This window comes from Nipponia nippon, unplaced genomic scaffold (genome assembly GCF_047370975.1).
Source record: "Nipponia nippon isolate SJK-2023a ecotype South Korea unplaced genomic scaffold, ASM4737097v1 scaffold_3, whole genome shotgun sequence".
Taxonomy (NCBI): Eukaryota; Metazoa; Chordata; class Aves; order Pelecaniformes; family Threskiornithidae; genus Nipponia; species Nipponia nippon.
Window position 1 is genome coordinate 90,932,026 of NW_028262347.1, and position 19,761 is coordinate 90,951,786.

Consider the following 19,761-nt stretch of genomic DNA (forward strand, 5'->3'; position numbering starts at 1 on the left):
TATAAGATGAGAAGACAGGAGGTTGGCCCCTATACTAGGCCAATCTGGCATGGAATCTTCATATTAAGAATTTGGTGTCACTTGTCTCACCCAAGTGAAGCGGTTCCATAAAGTTCAGTCTGAGCACAACTGACACACCTTTACAGGGTCAGAAGCAGCATAAAACATATAGTCTGAGCCACTGTTTTTGTGTTTGTGGTGGTGGGTTTTTTTTGTTTGGTTTGGTTTGGTTTGGCTTGTTTTTTTAAATATGAGAAATACCTGTTGTTCAGATGCTGAAATAATGCAAGTTAAAAGTGGAATAACAGTTTGGAATGTAGAGCCCTGATGAGGAAAGACTGTCTAATGAATGATGTTATGTCATGGTGAAAATGACAGTAATAGTAGTTGGTAAAAGAGTATCTGAAGGGAATGTGATATTGTATTGATCCAAGCCTGACAGACTTATACTAGTCTCTCACAGAAAAATAAATTATCTTATAAAATGTTTCTCTACCTTGGCACTTCATAAAAGTCAGGTTAGATGAAATTCAAAACTTTGCAAAATGACTGAGCTGTGAATGGAAAATGGTTTGAGAACATAGTGCTTGGGAACGACGGACAAATCCTGCAGGAACATTGCTCCTGAAGTGCTTGCTCCAGGAACCCTTAGTACACAACAGCAAAAACAGATTCTGCCAGGAGCAGTTGTGTCGTCTTGCTGTATTTTTCTAAGGCTGAGCTTGTGTTGCAGTTACTATGCCCGTAGTACTTGCCCATACTTCAGTGCTTTAGTAGATAGAACATTCACACTGGCAATGGAAAACTGGGATTTAGTGCACTCCTTGAACCTGAGAGAGTTAATGCAGGATGTAGATTTTTTTTTCTCATGTGGATACTCCTGCCTGGCCACAGGTTAAGAGGTAGAGGTGGGGATCTCTCTGTCTCCTATGAACCTCAAGTTCTGTAACCAGTTAGAATTATGTAACAGGTGAGCTTCATAGCTCACTCCTGGCTAACAACTCTGTTTTGAGAGAAGAACTCATAAGCCCTATTCATGAGGTTTCTGTCACTTGAACAGTAGGTACCCGTACAGCCTTTGGATTCCAGCTGTTTGAGGATACTGCTAAGCTGGAGCAATGCTACACAGGGCTGAAACAAAACTCTAAAGATAGAAATCAGTGTTGCGTACATTAACAAATTACTTGTTAGTCTTGTCTTGAATCCAAGACAATATTCTTACTTTGTAGTTTGTGACATTATCAAGTTGGGCTCTTAGTCCTTCTTTTTGTCTTGTCTCCCCAACACACCCACCCACCCCTTCCCCAGCACATATTCTGCATAAAGTTGCATTCTATATTTTGCGTTTGCATAATGTTATCCATGTACACTTGCCCTCTAAAACTCACTCTAGTTATTCAGCACTTAAATTTCTTATCCAGTCACTCTGCATCAATTTTTGTTCAATCTGTCTCCTTCCTCCTCCAAGCCTTTCTGTCATCTGTCATCCACCCCTCATTTCCATTTGTTCATTCTAAAGGTATTTACTCATTCATTTTGCTCACAGAAAGATGTTTATTGCATTAGATTCAAACAAACATAGCAATTCCACCCACATGTATACCGTTTCCTTTTATTCTCTTTGGTCCATGCACAAAAGATACAGTCCTGTTGGGTGTGTATGTTTTTACGTAGGGTCTGAAGGATTACTGTTAAGAGTTGGAGCACGTGTATGTGTGGACTGACAGGTCACAGTGATTTTGTGCACGGAGGAAGGAGGGCAAAGGATGGGTCATGACAGAGGTCACTGCCGCAACCTAGTTTTGACCTTCATGATCTGAATTCATCCTTCCTGTACCTCTAGAACTCCAGATCCTTGTCCCAACCCAGCTGAAATGCATCTGATTGTCTGCGATATATAGGCCTGTCATCACTGACTCTTTTTCTCAAGGATTTGGGAGAGCACAGTTGGACATTCCCCTTGCTTGATGGGGCTCACCAGGCTCAAATATTTTCCTTTATTTGTTACCTAGCTTTTGTTAAAACATGAGTCTGTATTGTAAGATCTGGTTCCTTTTCAGCGTAGACCTTACTACTCAGTTGATCTACCTTGAAGTCTGCCTTCATGTCATTTAGCGAAATTGTGGCTTTATAGATGGTCATTATGGAAGAAAACTTTCTTTGTAGGTAAGATTTTGATACTTGTAACAGTGCTTTTATAACTAATGATAATAAATGCTGCTGGCAATGGAACAGTGAACGCTTTCCTATGTCCAGTTTAAATCTAAGTTTATTTCCTTGAGTAAGAAAGATATTTTTTTTTCCTGCATGAACTTAACCATGGATCTAACTTTACATTGTAAGAGCAAGAGATAATATTTAATAAAGTCATACTCTTCAGTCAAGCTTTACATATGCACGAACAATGATGTTAATTTTAGCTGTAACTTGGTTGGTTAGCACTGGGAGAAAGATGAGCATCCTCTGATTTCTAGGAGAGAAGTACAAACTGTACTGCAGGACAATATTATGTAGTTGGGTTTTTTTAGCTAGATCACAAAGGGTTGCCAAAAAAAAGGCGCATTTTATTGTATAAACTTACCAAGTTATGTTATCTGCACTCAAGAAATTCAGCACTGGATTCACTGAAGTGTAAAAGAGATTAACAGACCACATGGTCAGAGTACAGTTAAATATCCTTCGGGGAAAGGAGAACTGGAGGCTAAGATCTCCTAATGATGATTCCCTTTTTAATTTTTGGGACCTGGGAAAGATGTCTCTGAGCAGTTCCTGCAGATGGTATGTCTGAAGTGCAGAGTTACTGTACTAAAGAGATGTATTTAATTTGCATTTGGAACATGGCCCAGAAATGGAGAACGAGACCTAGAAGAATTGCTGTTATGGATTCAAAAGTTCTGATTAGCAGACCACTGGTTGGTCTTACATGACCTTGACATGGTCCAGTAATCTGCAGTGAGTATAGGCTGAATATATAAAAAGTTACAGTTCAAACATATTATCAGGAAAGTACTTCAGATTGTACTATAATACAATCAACACTAAATCTAGCTTGGAACAGTCAGTTTAGGCACAGTCAGATCAGAAAAGATTTGAGAATAAAGCAGCTATTGCAAGTGCTGGTTGAATGGGAGCTACAAGCATGGAGGAATCAGGTGTTCGAGGCATATTCATGATTCAGTTTTAGTATATGATTTCTAATCAGGGACTGAAAAACTGTTAAAAAGCTAGGAGAAGGCAGAGCCTTGTTACTATCTTCCAGATCCTTCTGTATGCTGCTGCACTGAGTAAATGCTAACCATGAAAATGTACTATTGAGAAAGAGAAAGCAATTCTATTTACACAATAGCAATTTCACTGTAAGACTCTGTCCACAGTATATTCTTTGTACATGTATTTTAGTGACATTACAGCTGTATGGCATGGCTTAAATTAACTTTTACAATCATTAGAGAGATAAATGAATGTTGTAGCTATGTTTGTTTGTGGATATCACTGATACTGTCCAGTCTCTTCTGTAACTAAGCAAGCCTGCTGCTGAGTTTCTTGTATGCAGAAACCTAGTTGTGCTTCAGCCCAGTACTTAGTTGTACTCAGAAATACTAGTTGTGTTCTCCAAACTATTCGCATACTCACAAACCATTGTAGGAAATGTCAAAGGGAAAGTAAGAGGCAGAAGTACTTGGAGCTGATGGTGTCAATAACTTTGATATATATTTTGAATAATAGCTTGTTATTTTGGTTAGTTATTGATTTTCTTTACTGACTGATACGGATGCTATCTTCTATCTAAGATACCTATGCTTCTATCAAGGACAGACACTAAAGAGAAGTGTGATACGTTTCTTCATACATTCAGATGAGTAAGCTAATGTTAAGTTAGTCTTTGCTTGAGCATCTTGAGAAAATACCACAGTATTTCTCCTCTTCTGCTAAGTTAGCAGAGGCCAATAAATTTTTTCAGGATCTGAACAGAGTGTGCAGCATTACATTTAACTTCCTTACTGATTATTAGTTTATAGACAAATAACACATGTTCCAGAAATAAGCTGCTCACCATATGTCTGTGGGTAAGATTCCTGGCAAAGGTTATGTTTTCACTAATGCTAATAGCCAGCGTTCTTAGAGCAGTATTTTGTATGTCAAAGATCTGAATCTAAATGGAGGGGTGAAAGTCCGTGGAACTAAAATTTGATTGCAGACCAAAACTGTGGAGATGCTGATTATGTTTTGTTACTAAATTGATAGATGGAGAGGAGAGTATAGGTACAGAGACAATATAAGGAGTAATTTTATCTCTTTATTTTCTTCTCTTTTTTCTTTTTTTTTTTTTTTTCTTTTTCATTTTACAGGTAGGTTGTAGTTTTTAAACACAAGTAAAATGATAGCAAAGTGTCCTGATACACTTGAGCCTATCCCCTCTCAACTCAATGGGAAGTGTCTGTTAGAGAAGTGGACTGCATTTCATCACAGGAAGGGTTCATTACTATGAACTGTATAGAATTGAACCTAGGAGGTCAGGGAAAGGTGTTAGTGAGAAAGGTAATTGAAAGCATGCAAAAAAGTTCTTGATCCTGGCCTTGGCCACTTTCTTGGCTTATGGGAAATAAAATGGGAAGGTTTTTATGTTGCCCTGGAGAATGATTCATTAGAATTGCAAAGAGCTAGCTGAGAAGCTCTTAAGAATCTTAAAAAGGTTAGAACAAACGAAGATTAAGTTAAAGAAGTGTGTGTATCTCTGCCTGCACACTGCATGAATCTTGCCTCATCTTTTTCCACCACTATTGTCAGCAGTAAAGGATAGTCCAGAAAGGCAATGTACTCCCTTTCCAAGTGTCTTCAATAGTTTAGGGAAGAAATGACAGATGCTTCTGACGTAGTTGTGAAATTAAAACAGTTGTCAGGGGAGGGAGCAAAGAAGGCAATTCTGAAAATAAAATATGAACAGAAATAATGTAAAAAAGATTTGAGCACTGTTGGAGTCCTCAAAAGAAGATGCAGAAGAGAAATACTTCAAGAAGATTCAAAATAATTTCAATGCATTCTTTCTCTGTCCTTTCTTCACTACTTTTAGTAGCTCCTTTCTTCACTGCTTTTAGTAGTGTCAGTAAGACAGCTCTTAAAATCTTTGTCTGTAAGTAGAGATAAACCTTAACTCAGGAGTTTTACAAGGATTGTTACTAGGAATGAGATTTTTAAAAATGTTATTAGACATGACACCTTCAAGTATTTATGCAGGGAGGTGTCACCTATCAACTGCGTGCTGGTACCCTTCCCTCTAGCAATCAGTGCCCACGGAGGAAGCAGAACTGAGGATACCGACCACGCACGTCTCGTAGCAGTCTGTGGGTTGCTGGTAGGTGACTCCGCCATAGGTGCAATTGTACTAGTGACCTGTTCGTACAGCTGTATTAGTCGTATTGCTCTTATTCTCATGGTCCCACAGTTTATGGATCTTTGCCCAGGGTGAACTCCCCAGTGTGGGATGAGGGCTGTCAATATTCACGCACATCTGAGTGGCATGGGAACTAGACAAGAAAAAAGAAGTAGTGTTTATTTAGACTCCAGCTAGTCAGATGACTAGTATAGAGATCAACCTACCTATCTATTAAAAAAAAAAAAAAAAAGCTAGAAAGCAGTATTTTTTAGTTGGGCAACAATGTACTTGACAGCCAGGAAAGGAAAATGTGTTTAATTGGGTTAAGTACTTGTTCTCTTTCCTTCCATTCATTTACAATCACCATTGTTCATGTGACTTGTGACAAAGGACTCTTTGTAGTGCTTGTTCCTAAACCAAATCAGAAGTTTATGAAGCTATGTGTGAGGCATGCTGTGAGCTACACACCCCAATATTTCTAATTTTCCAGGTGCTACTGTAGCAAATACCCAAAAACCCCAACCAGAGAAGTCAGACCCTGGTGCATTCATTGATATTCTTTGAGGCAGCTGTGACTGACCTAGTCCTATTCAGATGTCAGAGACAGGATGCTTGACTAAATATACATTTAGTCTGATCCATATAGGTTATTCTTTTGTGTCAGTCATGGATATTGCTTTGTGCATGTGTCCTCTGAAAGTGAAGTGTTCTGCTGAGATCTTGTTTCCAGTCTTCTCTGATAGAGAGTTTGACAGATGTAGGAAATACATGTCCAAACGTGACTGCATGCTCTTGAAAAGCTGCTTTGGGGATGGAACTGAACCATGTTTTGTGTAGTCAGGTATAGAAACATTAAGGCATAACTCACACTGTTAAAAAACCAAACCAAAACAACAACAACAAAACACCCCTGTTCTGGTGGGTTCAGGTGAATTGATGTTAGCCATAATGTAAACAAGGTTCCAGGATATTGCAGCACATTTGCTATTCTGTTGGAAAGACAGACTTAGGGGACAAAATGAAAAGAGCGGTCCTAGTCAAAGAACCTAGTTTGAATTAGAGCTTCCTTTGTATTGTTAATGTGAGTTCAGTAGAGGCAGTACTAGCACCGGTGGGAATTGTTCTGTAAGATTTTCTGGCACAGACAAGATTTATTTAGTTAGAAAATCAAAGTTAAAAGCTGAAGCATGTCCATTACTTAAATATTAAAATGCATACTTGCCTTTTAGCAAGACGTGCTTAATTGTAATACTTAATCCTCTTTTTTGGAAGGAAGTAATGCTAATAGAATGTAACTAGTTAAATCTTATAAAAGTTTTAAATTAGAAATTTTACCATGCATATAAATTTTACGATGTTCATGCATACTATAAGAATCATTTGTGAACTTTTGTATAAAGGATTTATACTCTTGTATAATAATTTTACTGCAATATTATTTTATATGTCACAAAAATGTCACACTGCTTTATTTATGACTACCAGCTCCTCTAGTTTCTCCTTATAATTATAGAATCACAGAATAGTTCAGATTGGAAGAGACCTCCTGAGGGTCCTAGTACAACCTCCTGCTCAAAGCAGGGTCAGCTTGGAGGTCAGATGAGGTTGCTCAGGGCTTTATCCCGTTGCGTCTTGGAAACCTCTGAGGATGGAGACTGCACAACGTCTCTGGGCAACCTGCTCCACTGTCAGGTTGTCCTCCTGGGGAAAAAGATTTTGCTTAAATTGAGCCTGGACCTTTCTTTTTTCAACTTATGCCTGTTGTCTCTCATCGTTCTACCATGCACTGCTGTGCAGACCTTGACTCTGTCTTATTGATGACCTCCTTGTAGGTACTGGAGGGGCTGCTGTTAGGTGCACCCAAAGCTGTATCTTCCCCAGGCTAGGCAAGCCCCGTTCTCTCAGCCACTCCTTACAGGGAAGTGCTCCAGCCCCCTGGGAATTTGATGGCCCTCCACTTACATCCCTGCAGCTCACCCACGTCTTTCCTGTATCAGAGGGCCCAAAATTAGACGCAGTTTTCTAGATGTGGTCTAACAAGCCACAAGTAAAGGGGAATACTCACTTCCCTTGACCTCCTGGCTACGATTCTGTTAACACAGCCCAGAATACTTTTGATCCCTCAATTCCTTAAGCATCTTCCCAGAGAATCACTTTGGCACTACACCTGCAAGCTCATATCTTCGTTGGTATGACCAATGTCAGTGAAGTATGCGTTTGAAGGGTCGTGGCCTTAGAACTATATTGTGTGTGTAAATTATACAGCAAATCAGTTTTCTGTGGAAGATGCATTTAAATAGAATATAGTGCATAGACTTTATAAATTCTATTCTGTAAATAGAATGGTATGTCTGCTTATGGTTCAGATATTGTTAAGGGCAGTATCATAAAGCCGTTTTCTGTATTCCTTTACACATGAAGAAACTTCTTCCTGGAACCTTGTACACTGCTTCGTTTTGTAACTTGCAGCAGTGGCAGACCAAACGACTTAGAATTCAGTAGGTTGGTAGAATCAGTGGTCAGTCCAATATATGGTTGTCTTGAGTGGAAGAGGATTTAATCTTATTTAACAATTGTTTTGCAGTTGTCTTAGAAGATGAATTATTTTCCAATATGTCTAATCCACAGGTTTTTTTGAGTATAGGGGAGTTGTCTCAAAACCAAAGGAAACAAATACTTCCTTGGCTGGAAAGAAATACCATCTCGTGGCTTATGTTTTGCCACTCATAAGAATTCTAAATAAGTAAATCAGTAATGCTTGCTCTTCGTTGCAGTGGGACTGGGAACTGCTAGATAGGAACGCATGATACTGTTTCGCAGTGGATGACTCCTCTGTACTTGTTACTTCCATAACGCGTTGTGGTATCGTGACCAGTAGTGACTGTAATCAGGGTGGCATGAGAAGGGGGAAAGGCAGTCTACCTGATTAGAGACTTGTTTCCATGTGTTGGTTCCCTAGTCTCTTTGGAAAGAGTTTGTTCCCCTGACAACATCTGATTCTTTGGGCACCTTCGAGGAGTCCTGAGTACTACTGATGGGCCATCTATTTTCATGCCCCTTTCTGAAACTTTAGTTTTAATACTTTCTCCTCACTGCTGTTCTTATTTTCATGTTAGCTCCTTGGAAGCATCGTGCCTGCACCTCAGCAGAGGGGCAGCCTAGGGACAGTTTGCACTTTCTGTGGGTTCTGATAGGCATTCAGACCTTGTGTCAGCCCCTTTGTCTAGAAGAATTACGGTTAATAAAATTTTTACCGGGTGTTGTAGTTTGATACCTGTACTCCTTTGCTGCAGAAATTATCTGTGTAGATGTTTGCTTGGAAGAACTGTAGAACTCATAGCTATGTGATTGTAGATCTATTCATGGTATACTAATAAATACCTTGTGAAAATAATGGAGTTTTCATAAGACAAAATTTCTGCCACCTCCACTGTTACATCTTTCTGTAGATATGGGGAGAGACTTGGAGAAGTTTGTGAATTGACAGGTTTTACCTGTACATTGTAATTCATTATGACATTGATGAGAATTTCTATGTGGCACAGAGGAAAAGTTATTTTCATAATAGAAAATACAGAATTGTATTCTCATATCATGTCCGTTCAGTGTAATCCTGTCATGACAGGAAGACAGAAATGCAGCTGCTACACTAGTAACAGAAGAATGAATGGCAATATATCTCTGCTACAGAGAATCATTTACTGTTGCCCTTTTTTTAATACCATTTTAAAAGAACAAATCAGAAATTTTAGCTATAAATACTTTATGAGCAGGACTTTGGGACAGCTCTAGTAGTCATGACACCTGTTTCCCAGAAGTTTTTTACTCCATGAGCTGGACAGTGGCTTATTAAAATGATATTGTTGAGTACATTTTTATAATTATCTCTTTCTGTGAATATATATAACAGAGACAGGCAGGTGGTGTGTATATGCACATACTATCAATTCTAAATTTAAACACAGAGACAATGCAGAGAGATGTGTACCTTTTCTGCTTCTGACACTAGGGGTCATGTACATTGTTTATTAGATTTATTTCTGTAGTATTGATTAATCCTGATCACGTAGAAAGGTCCCTTCCAACCCAAACTATTAAAATAAAACCCAAACAAGACACGTAACTGGACCGAATGAAGACCTTTTTTCTCTTTAATTCTCTTCCATTTCTCTTTTATATGCTCTTAAAAGCAGTCTTTCAAATATTTTACTTAAGAAATTATTTTACTCTAGTCCATTAATCTTTGGCGGTGATTATAATTTAGGTTCTCCAGTCAAAACTGATAATTTTAGAGTAAATAATGTCTTACTAAACAGAATGTTCTTTCACAGATATATGTTTGTGTTTCCGTCATAGGACTTTTTCTCTTTACCCTCCCAGTCATCTAGTTAAGTCAGCATTTCCTGAACATCACCAATAGTTTTCTATAATACCTAAATATATATATATATATATATATTAACTTCAGTTTGTTTTTGTACCTGTTAACTTCTCTTAACAGATGAAACACTAAATACAAGGTGTATTCCTGGAAATGTTCTGGCCTCTAAATCAGAATATGAGAGAATGTGTTGATATTTGGGTTTTTTTTAATGTTAGCTTCTGAAACTTGTCAGCTCTTCCTGCCTATTTGTCTTTTATAAAGGATTCTTCCAAAATACCAGTTTGTGTGCCCAGGAAAACTTTTACCATATACACTCTTGTTCTTTGGGTGAGTTAAACCTACAGGAAGTACAAAACTTTGCAACACAACGTTATGTCCTAGAATGAAGGTTTAAAGCCAGTGGTTGTGTTGTAGCTGTAGCAGTTTGAAGATAAAAACTTGTCCAGGTCGCAGGAGAGCTAATGCTTTTATTAGCTAATAGACAGTGCTTTCGAACAAAAGCATGCCTACTTTGTTCTCCAGATCCATGAATTGTTCTAGTAAAATATATTATCGGCCCATAAAGAATCCCATTGTTTATATGACTGTTTTTTTCTTTTCTTTTGCCTTCTGAGAAAAATCTAAAGTAACTGTTTTCTCTAGTCCAAAGATGCTATTTTTTTGGAACAGAAAGACAAATCTTACTTTTAAAAAAATCTAGTTTCTTTCTCATCTCCCTACCCTACTTTTTTCTTATTTTACATTGGGACTCAAACATTCATGGCTCAGAGTGGGACTGAGATCTAAGGATTCCAGTCTAGCATTGGCTTGCTTCTAGGAGCAAAATACTAAAAACTGCTTCATACTGTCAGTCAGACAGCTTATGGAAGCAATTACCCATCTTTGACAGTCCTCATTATTATGAAACTGTCATTTTTGTATTTGCTTCTCACATGTCTGATTCTGTTGCTATGAATAGCCTTAATGATGAGGCGGGGACTATACATGTCAGTGAAGCCTTATGGTTCGATTTGAGTGGTAGTTTGTATGTGTAAATCCTGATACGTTGTACCATGACCTGTAGGCTTGCTTTTCAGAATGACTAAGGAAGCCTGCTAGACCAAGCTAGGAGGACTACCATTTTGCCATCATATGTGTTGATTTAGGAAACTTTCCTTGCTGTTAAATTTTAGTAGCCTCAGTCTGCTGTTAGTAACGTTACTGACATGCGTAAGGTCTGCATGTGCATTAGGGAACAGTAAGCCATTTTAAATTTCCTGGAGAGCCTGGTCTTTGAAAGCTTGTATGATATATTGGGTGTCTCTGTTGAAAACCAACACCCACCTCCCCCCACCCAACCCTACAAAAGCATTGCATGATATTAACTTATTGTCAAATACTGTGCGTCTTCATTATTGGGTTTAATTATATTGCATAAATGCTAAACAAATATACATTGTTCCTTGCATTTTTCATATTATATTTGACTTGTTGCAAACAATTTTTTAGCTCTTTGGCTGTAGGGCTTTTTCCTTAAGATTACAGTATTTTTCCATTATGAATGGTTAGAAAATGCTTTCTTTTCATAGCAAACCACTAAACCAGATGTTAGCTTTATCCCGTGATTGAAGCTAGCATGCAGTTACAGAAGCATTTCTATCTGGGAAAACCATATTTTTTCATCTGCAATAATTTGAATAGGATAACCTTTGTTCAAGTCACCTTTTAATGATTTGTATTTTTTTGCAATACTGGTAAAACTCAACAGAATTTAGTGCAAATATTCAGCACATTATAAATATCTTGTATTCATATTTTTAATGGCTTACACATTCTTGGGAATTTAATTATATGGATGGTGCTATTGTAAGAAATTCAGGAAGGAATTAAAAGACAGTGGCAGAATAAATCTTGTATGACAAGCATTCAGTATTTTCAGGTTATGTACTCTCTTCATCTGGGAAATAAGTTGTTTCAGTGGCCCCTAATTGCCTTAAACACAGTGTTAATAAACAAAAACCAGTGCTTCAAGGGGATGAAGTGGAGCAGTTTTTGAGGTACTACAAAATCTGCCATTGAAAAAAATGGAAAGTCACTTTGCTAGGCTTACAATTTCTCACCATTTGACTCTACAAAGATTTTATTAAATTGTAGGGGAATCAAAATTTTATTAAAGTTGTAGGGGAAATCAAAATGTGAAGAAGCAGTACATTTTGAAGGTAAAATATGAACAGATGCACTGGACAATAGGAAGGCTGCATGAGGCAGTCTGCAGGTGTACAGAGCAGCAGGAGGTTTACAGAAGTCAACATTCATCTTCATTTTGAAAAATTCAGTAATAAAACCTGAAAGAACTACATTAACTTCTTTATAATAGAGAAGTCATTAATTACCACTGAGTTACAGTGCATTGGGGAAGACTGGTATAGAAGTAAACTATTTTTTTTTTTAAGTTGAATATTTGTGGGGATGTAAATGATATACATTTATTTATGACATAAATAAGACGAACCATTTAGAAATATGGACTGTAATTAATTTTCCTCTATATCTGTGGAAGTCTGCAGGATGTTAATAGTTTGTTCATTAAAGCCTTACTCACATGAGTAATTTTATTGGAGTCCTATATTAGCCACCTTAGCGTAATGGGACAGCTGACCTCTAAACTGGTTACTTTAAAAGATTAAATTCTTTCCATGTATATGTCTAAATTTCTTGGTGCAGAGGTAAAGAAAACAAAACAAAATAGTAAAAGTACATTATATATTTGCATTGTAAATGTTTTAACAGTCACTGACTGAAGTCCAATGCTTTACTTCAGAAACATTTGTGAAAGAACAGGCCTTGTAATTTTAAAGAGTCAGCTCTAACTTTTGGGGACAAGTATTTCCTTAGGGTACTGCATATTCCATGACTATGTTAATTCACCCTTAGGAGAGTAAAAAGTCAATATTCATATGATACTGTAATCCAAGCCAAAAGGCCATATGGCTTTGGTTCTGCCATGTTTTAGTGGATAAAAATCCTGTTGAGTTGAATGAGACTTCTGTGTACAGAGACTTAAAGCATCAGTCTTCATGGCCATAATCCAATAAAGCTGTTTAAATGTGTAAGTAGATTCACATGCATGGAGTGGTGGCATAAATATAAGCAAGAATACATTTGTATATTGCAAAATTGCTTCCAGGAACCAGTCAGTTCTCTAAAACTTGAGTTTACCTTGAAAAAATTGGAAAATAATTTTGGTTTTGAAAGTGTGTTTCCATTGAAACTAACCTACACAAAATTATTTTAATATTGTCATCATTTCATTTCTAAGAAACTTTTAAAAAAAGGAAAAAAAAAAAAAGAGGGGGCAGGGGGAAGAGTTTTGACCAGATAGAATTGCTGTGTTTTGACATTTGTTGTCAAGGTAATGCTAATCTACTACAGCAAGTTTGGAAGTTCAGTTCAGCACAGCTCGGTCACTTACTTAACAAGACCACAGTCAACCGTTCGAAAAAATACACCTTACTAAGTCCTTCCTAGCATTCAAAGGGGTGCTGTAATCTTACAAAGATCAGCTTTCTATTTTTCATTCATGCTCTAAATTTTTCATTATGTCATGCATTGAACACCAGATACGACCTTATGTAGATTTATGGATTATTTGGGTCACTTCATGATCTTTCTTGATACATCTGCTTTTAAACAAAGGGTAACAGAAAGAATGTAGATTGCAGTACTTAAATATATGATAAATAATAAATTCACAGTACTAAAAAGTAAATGCTAACAAGCATGTTGACTGATCCAAAATATGATTAGCCTGTAGATTAAAACAAGTCTAGCTAATCCTTCCATAGTTAGCAACATTTTACAGAAGTGAGGTTCACAACGTAGCTTGAGATTGTAGGCCTAATCCATTAGAATACGAATTAAAGTCCATATCAAAGCATTTTGGAATGTTATATTTTGATCGTTCATTTTCAACAGTTTTTTCATTTAAAGCATCTTAATTCTTTATATAAAGATTAACGATAGAAGAAAACATAAGATTTTCAAATTTTTTTCTAGGGGGTAAGACAGGAAAGAGTTTCTCGAAATGCATTGCAAAATGGCATTTCATCATCGGTAGTGCTTTTGGCAACAAGTAATAGTGACAGATAAGATATCCTTGCATGTCTTGGCTTGTATGTGCCACACTAAAAATATTTTCCTCCTCTGTTGATGTCTGGCAAGTGAAAAAAAGAAACAAAATACTCTGCCTCTTATATGTTCCTGTATACTATCACCTTGATATTTGAACCCTGCTGCACAGTCTTTCCAGTGACCCTACCTCTAAAGACCTGTCAAAATATCTCGGTTATATTGTCTTAAAGAACTTCTGTAAGATTAGTAAGGAGCTAAGTAGGAAATCAGTAATGTCAGTACACATGCAAACAAAGAGTGACAACTCTGAGAAAATTCGTTGTTAACTAATAATCTTTAAACCGTAATATTAGGAAACAGGGAAATATTATGCTATTCTGTATTTATTCAAACAAACAAAACCCTGGGTTGATAGTTGGTTAGACTGAGTAAACAGAGGTTACGACAGTCATTAGATTTGCTAGACTTACTTCTAACAAGTGAAAGGATATGAGATCGTAAGTGATAGAAATTCAGTGGTATTGTTAGCATTTTTTTATTGCTAAAATTAAAGCAATTTACTGTAGCACTAGTTTGTAGTGTGTAGTGCTTGTAGTTTTTTTAAAAAAAAGAAGTTCATAAACTGTGACAAGTACCTGCTGTTGTTCTTTAGCACGTTTGTGGGGGTTTATCACAGGATGCTAGCTTCTTTCTTCTGCCACATTGTAAAGGAGCTAAATCATAGAGTGTATTTCTTCTCTGAAAAGCGATTTAGTAACAATGGAACAGTACAGCTATACATTTGTTTCTGACTTCTGTATTGAATATCCCTACCGCAAAAGTAGAAAATTCACCAAAATAATCTCCAGTCTTAAAACTGGCATTTGGTTGGAGCTTGGTCCTTTAGATGTTACTACAGTAATAAAAATGCACCACAGTGTGACAGACGAGTTTTATTCTGCATGGATTATATATAATTATAAAGCCAATTAATAATGAGTGAATAAGTAAAAAAAAACCTGCAAACTTGTATCCCCAAAATCAGATTGGTTTTGATTTGATACCTGCAACTAATGCCATCAATATGCTATCCAAGTAGAACAACTTGCACAGAGTTATGGGTTCTTTGTCTTTTGTTTCCCCTTCCCCTGCAAAGGGCTCTGAAAAGCCTTTTGGGACACTGTTCATTGGGTTCCAGGTAATTCTGGAAGGCATAATTGTGCTGATTGGCAACAACTCCAGCTCTGTGGAATCCAAGACTCTCTTTGACAGAATGGCTTGCAAGAAGAGTAAACAGGGAAAGGTGTTTTTTAGAAATATGGGTGTTCCCCTCCAGCCAGGGCATGGTGGCTGCAGCAAAGGCTGTGTTCAGCTCTATAGTGTGGTTTTCTTCTACTAAAAGAACTGTCAGGGCCTCAAGACTCAACCAAGGACATTGGGTGCACATTATCAATAGCAGCTGCACCTTCCTTGTTCCTTGCTTTTAAACATGTTAACCATAATGCTGTATTCCGGTATGCTGCTGCCTTCAGCAGTGCTGGAGCTGGATCTTTTTATTATGGTTTTTGAACTGATTACAACTCTGAATGAAATGCAGAGGCACCTTCTGCCCTCTCTTGCCAGATAACGAACTGAAGCTTCACTAACTAACCTTCGTCCCTTTTAAATTTAAGAGTTTTAAACTTCAGTGAGATTTCTATCCAAGTTTGAAGGGTTACTGTACTGTGTGTAGACAGCAAAACACATTTTTAAGCTCTGACAACCAGTGTATCTCCCTTATCTGTCTCAGGACTTAGATCTTCAAAGAACTCCAGCAGATTCTTTTTCTCACACTCATCTTAGACTTACAGGTCTGTAATTTCCTCATGCATCTATTGAGTGCTTCCTTAAACAGTGTTGATGCTTAGTGTTCATCTCTCATCCATGATCAGTCTTCAGAGTATTTAATGTATGAATAAAAGAGATGGTTCGTACAAAACCTAATCTCCCCAGTCTTGTTAAAAAAACCCCCACAAACAAACAAACCAGCCAAACAAAACAAAAATCTGCATGCAGAGGAGCTGATTCTTCAGACACTTGATGGCAGGAACCATATTTAAACAGCATAGTTTGTCCAGCAATAGAGGACTGTTATAATTTCATTTTGGTTATTTTCTTACTGCAATAGCAGTGACTTCGGTTAGGTGAATCTCAAGGTTTTCAGATTTATGGTGCTTTGTTTTTGTAAAACAGTGTCTTAACGTGATGCAGTGTAAACTGCAATTCTGCAGGCTTTCCTAAAGTCACTCTATATTACGAGGCTTTATGGTGAAAAGAGTCTCTTCTTGCATGTGAAGTAGAGGGACTTTAGTAAATGGAGTACTTAATAAACCAGACTACAGCCTGTATAGGTATGAATAAGCTAAGAATAATTGAGATTACTGTGAAAACATATTTACGGTTGTTCTTGTTGTTTTAGACATATATTTGACCTATATAATATACATGATACACTGCAATATATAAAATACAAAAGCACTTCAGAAACATCATTTCTAGCTAGCTGCATTGCAAGGCTGGTGAGGAAATTGAATTTAATGTGTACACACCCTCATTATAACTGTTAGTATGATCAGATCTATTTTTACCTGTTTTATTGAATATCTGAGTAGTTTGTTAACCATCTCTGCAATGTCTACTCTTTTGGATATGAGCATCCATAGTCTTTCCTTCTGTGACTTTCCATGAAAGCACTTTAATTGATCCATATATCTCTTCACGGACTTCCATTAACACCATGCATGCAGCATATCGGAAACAGGGTTATTGGACTTCTAAGCGATCAGGGACCATCTTCATGTGCATGTTTTGGTGAAGCCAGACCCCTAGGGCCTGTCATGTTGGGATGGCTCTGTAGCCGACCTAAAATTCTCTGATAGACTGAACTGCTTTTGCTTCTCTGTTCCTGCTATGATGACGTGCACAGAACTGTGACCTTAGTAATATGCAGTATACGTGGAAACAAGAAAGACGTGTAGACCAAATATAGTCTCTGCCCTGCCAGTTCGCTATCGCTCTTCTGAAGAGCAGTGTTGCAGCACTTCCAGTGCACAAACACACCAAGCAGCAAAGGTGAAATCCCAGTGGCAGGATCCTCTTGATTTCAGTGGAGCAAGGATTTCATGCCTGATCACAGCCTGTTGGTGGCAGAAATAGTCCTAAACTGGAGGCATCACTACTTTTGGGTCTCTTCAGCAGTCCTGTTTTGAGTAAAGTTTCCCTTGATTTCACTGGGAGTTATGCTTGAGGATGAAGAGCTGAGCAGAGGCTTCATTGCAGAGTATTGTATTGCACTACTCGTCTGTGCAGGAAAAGGTTTCTGTAAACCTGGAGAGTGTTGTCCTCAAGGTAAGATCAATAGTAAAGCAATCTCATTTTGGTTGATCTCTTAATATGCTGAAGGAGCACGTTCAAATATTTCTAGTGGGGTCTTACTTGGTATACAAATAGCTAATATTTTTTTTACGGTGTGTGGAAATGCTTGGTTGAAAGTTAGTGGACCTGAAAAATTTCCCACATTGAAAGTTAATTTGCTTTTCTATCAAAATATAATTTAATCTTCCAAAGGTCAGTTATGTAAAATTTCACAATAGTCATAGGATCTTGTAAGTCTGAAGGACTGCTATTAACAAGATGGAATTGTATTATTCCTGCATTTACAATTTAGCAGTGGCTTACGTAAAAAGATAATAACCCATCTTTCCTCCCATTGCTATGCCTAGAAGGCCAAGAATTATGGAATATTGTGAAGCCAAGAGATGTTTTTCAAGATCTGCTGTGAATGAATTGCGTGGACTACTGTCAGGTGTGCTCTTGCCCATTTTGCTCCAATTTACAGCTGAATTTTTGCAGCCTAAAGACTCTATCAAGGATCTCAGTTTTTTGCCTACTTCTTGAACCAGTATGAGGTAGCCAGTAGAACGTCTATGTGTGTTGAAGTCTTAAAAATGCTTTCAGTACAAAGCAGGGAGGAAACTCTTCTGGAGACAGGAGGCAGCTGGTTCTTCTCAGAAGGCACAGACCATGCTGGGCTCTGCATGTGACATTTAGGTTTTGGGGTACAGAAGGACAGACAATGGCATACAGCAGGTATGGCCTCAGTGTGGACTGAGTGGCACCTGAAAAGAACAGAGGTGAGGTGATGAGGGTGCTTTCCTGAGGGACCAGTAATGATGGGGTAGAGTGGGACAAGAAGCAATGACCTGAGCCTCAGGGACAGTATGGCCAGAGAGCTGTCAGGTTCTCAGATCTCATATAGGAGCTCTCTGCTAGCACAGCTTGGGGTTTTGTTTGTCGTTTTGTTTTTTTTTTTCTTTTCTTTCCCCCCTCTTTTTGAAGATGTCTCTTTGTTCTAAGTTGCTGTTTTGTGCAGTGTCAAATCACAGCTTTACCAAAGGGCTGCCACTCTCTTATCTTTTTGTATGCTTACCTGATGGAAAAGGTGCAAAACTCCTGTTACCTATCAGTAGCAAATAAAATAACCCATCTTCAACAAACACAGCAGATTATTTATTTATTTTGACCATTAATGGTTGTGATTCTTTTAGTGGGAGTGGCTGCCTGCATGTTTCAGAAAAATATCATCAAGCTGATCCAATGTGTATTTGTGGTAATCTCTGCATTCGTTGGTATTAGGGACTGAATCAGGGACTTCCAGCGTCAGGACCAAGTATATGCATTGATGTAACTTAACCAGAAGAAGCAGAATCTGTAGTTCAGAATGCTGCTTGTGAGAATCTCCTTTGGAGGAGCAGGTGTACTGTAGTGGCATTGCTGGCTTACACATGCATGTCCTGTCTTCTTCTATGCACCAAATATTAATAGTTCATATGAAAGCAATGTGAGCCTTGACTGCTGATAAATTTGGCCTTCATGTATTTGGAGTGGTTTTCCTGTTCCTAATCAAAACATGTATGAATGTGAAACACTTCGGAGATAGCTTATCAAGGTGTATTGAAAATTAATTTGAGCCCCAGACACTTCTGAAGTCACTTTTTTGCCATTTCTGCTTTTTTCTTTACTGTTGGTGGATAAAAAAAATATAATGCTGCTTCTCACAGTTCTTTTAACTTGCAGTTATTTACAGTCTTTCCAATAGACATTTACAATGTATAGTTTTATTTTGCTCTCCATTATAGTCCTGACTGAATCTTTAAATCTAAATGTTAGCAGAGCTGTATTTTAGAGTCTTCTGTGGTTCAGGTTGCCCAAAAGCCAATGAAATCACAGTCATGTCAAACGTGACTGAAATGTGGGATAGATAGGGGCTCATGTAAGTGTCTGAAACAATTCTTGAAGGTATAATATACAGTAAAGATCCATGTTTGGTAAACTGTATGCAGTACATTTAATTATGTATAAATTTTCATGAGAACAAAGTGAGTTAGCACTTCTCAGTGCAAATAATGGAGCAAATGGATTATTTAAACTGCACATTGAAATGGAAAATACTTGACCTCGTTTTGACCTGCTCTTCCTTCTACAGGTCATCCCTGAAAATGCCTGAGCAGAAAAGGGTTTCCAACCATGTTTCTGCTTTTAATGTATATAATGTACTTGTGGTTTATTTGCCACCAGTAGTGAAACTGAAAATATATTTTATATATAATGAAAATACAGGGAAATGTACATAGATATCTGTGTATACTTACTGTTTAGTTGAGAAACTACAACTTTAATTAGTCTAAATTTGAAAGATTTTGTTTCATTTAATTGCAGCATTGGAATGGGAGATAGTAAACCTGAAATGGTATAAAAACGTTTTAAGTAAATAGATAAATAAATAAAATTATACTCTGTATAGGTTTTCCAGTGTACTTTCCCATACAGAGTGAACTTTCAGGCTATAATCTTTGGAATGGAATGACTGAGAAAG

The 19,761-nt window shown here is 37.5% G+C and overlaps 1 protein-coding gene across 3 annotated transcripts in view; it reads left to right on the plus strand.

The window, feature by feature from the left end:
• Window positions 1-19,761, plus strand: part of CTNNA3 (catenin alpha 3) — a 544,198-nt gene that overhangs the window by 67,274 nt on the left and 457,163 nt on the right. The window lies entirely within an intron of this gene.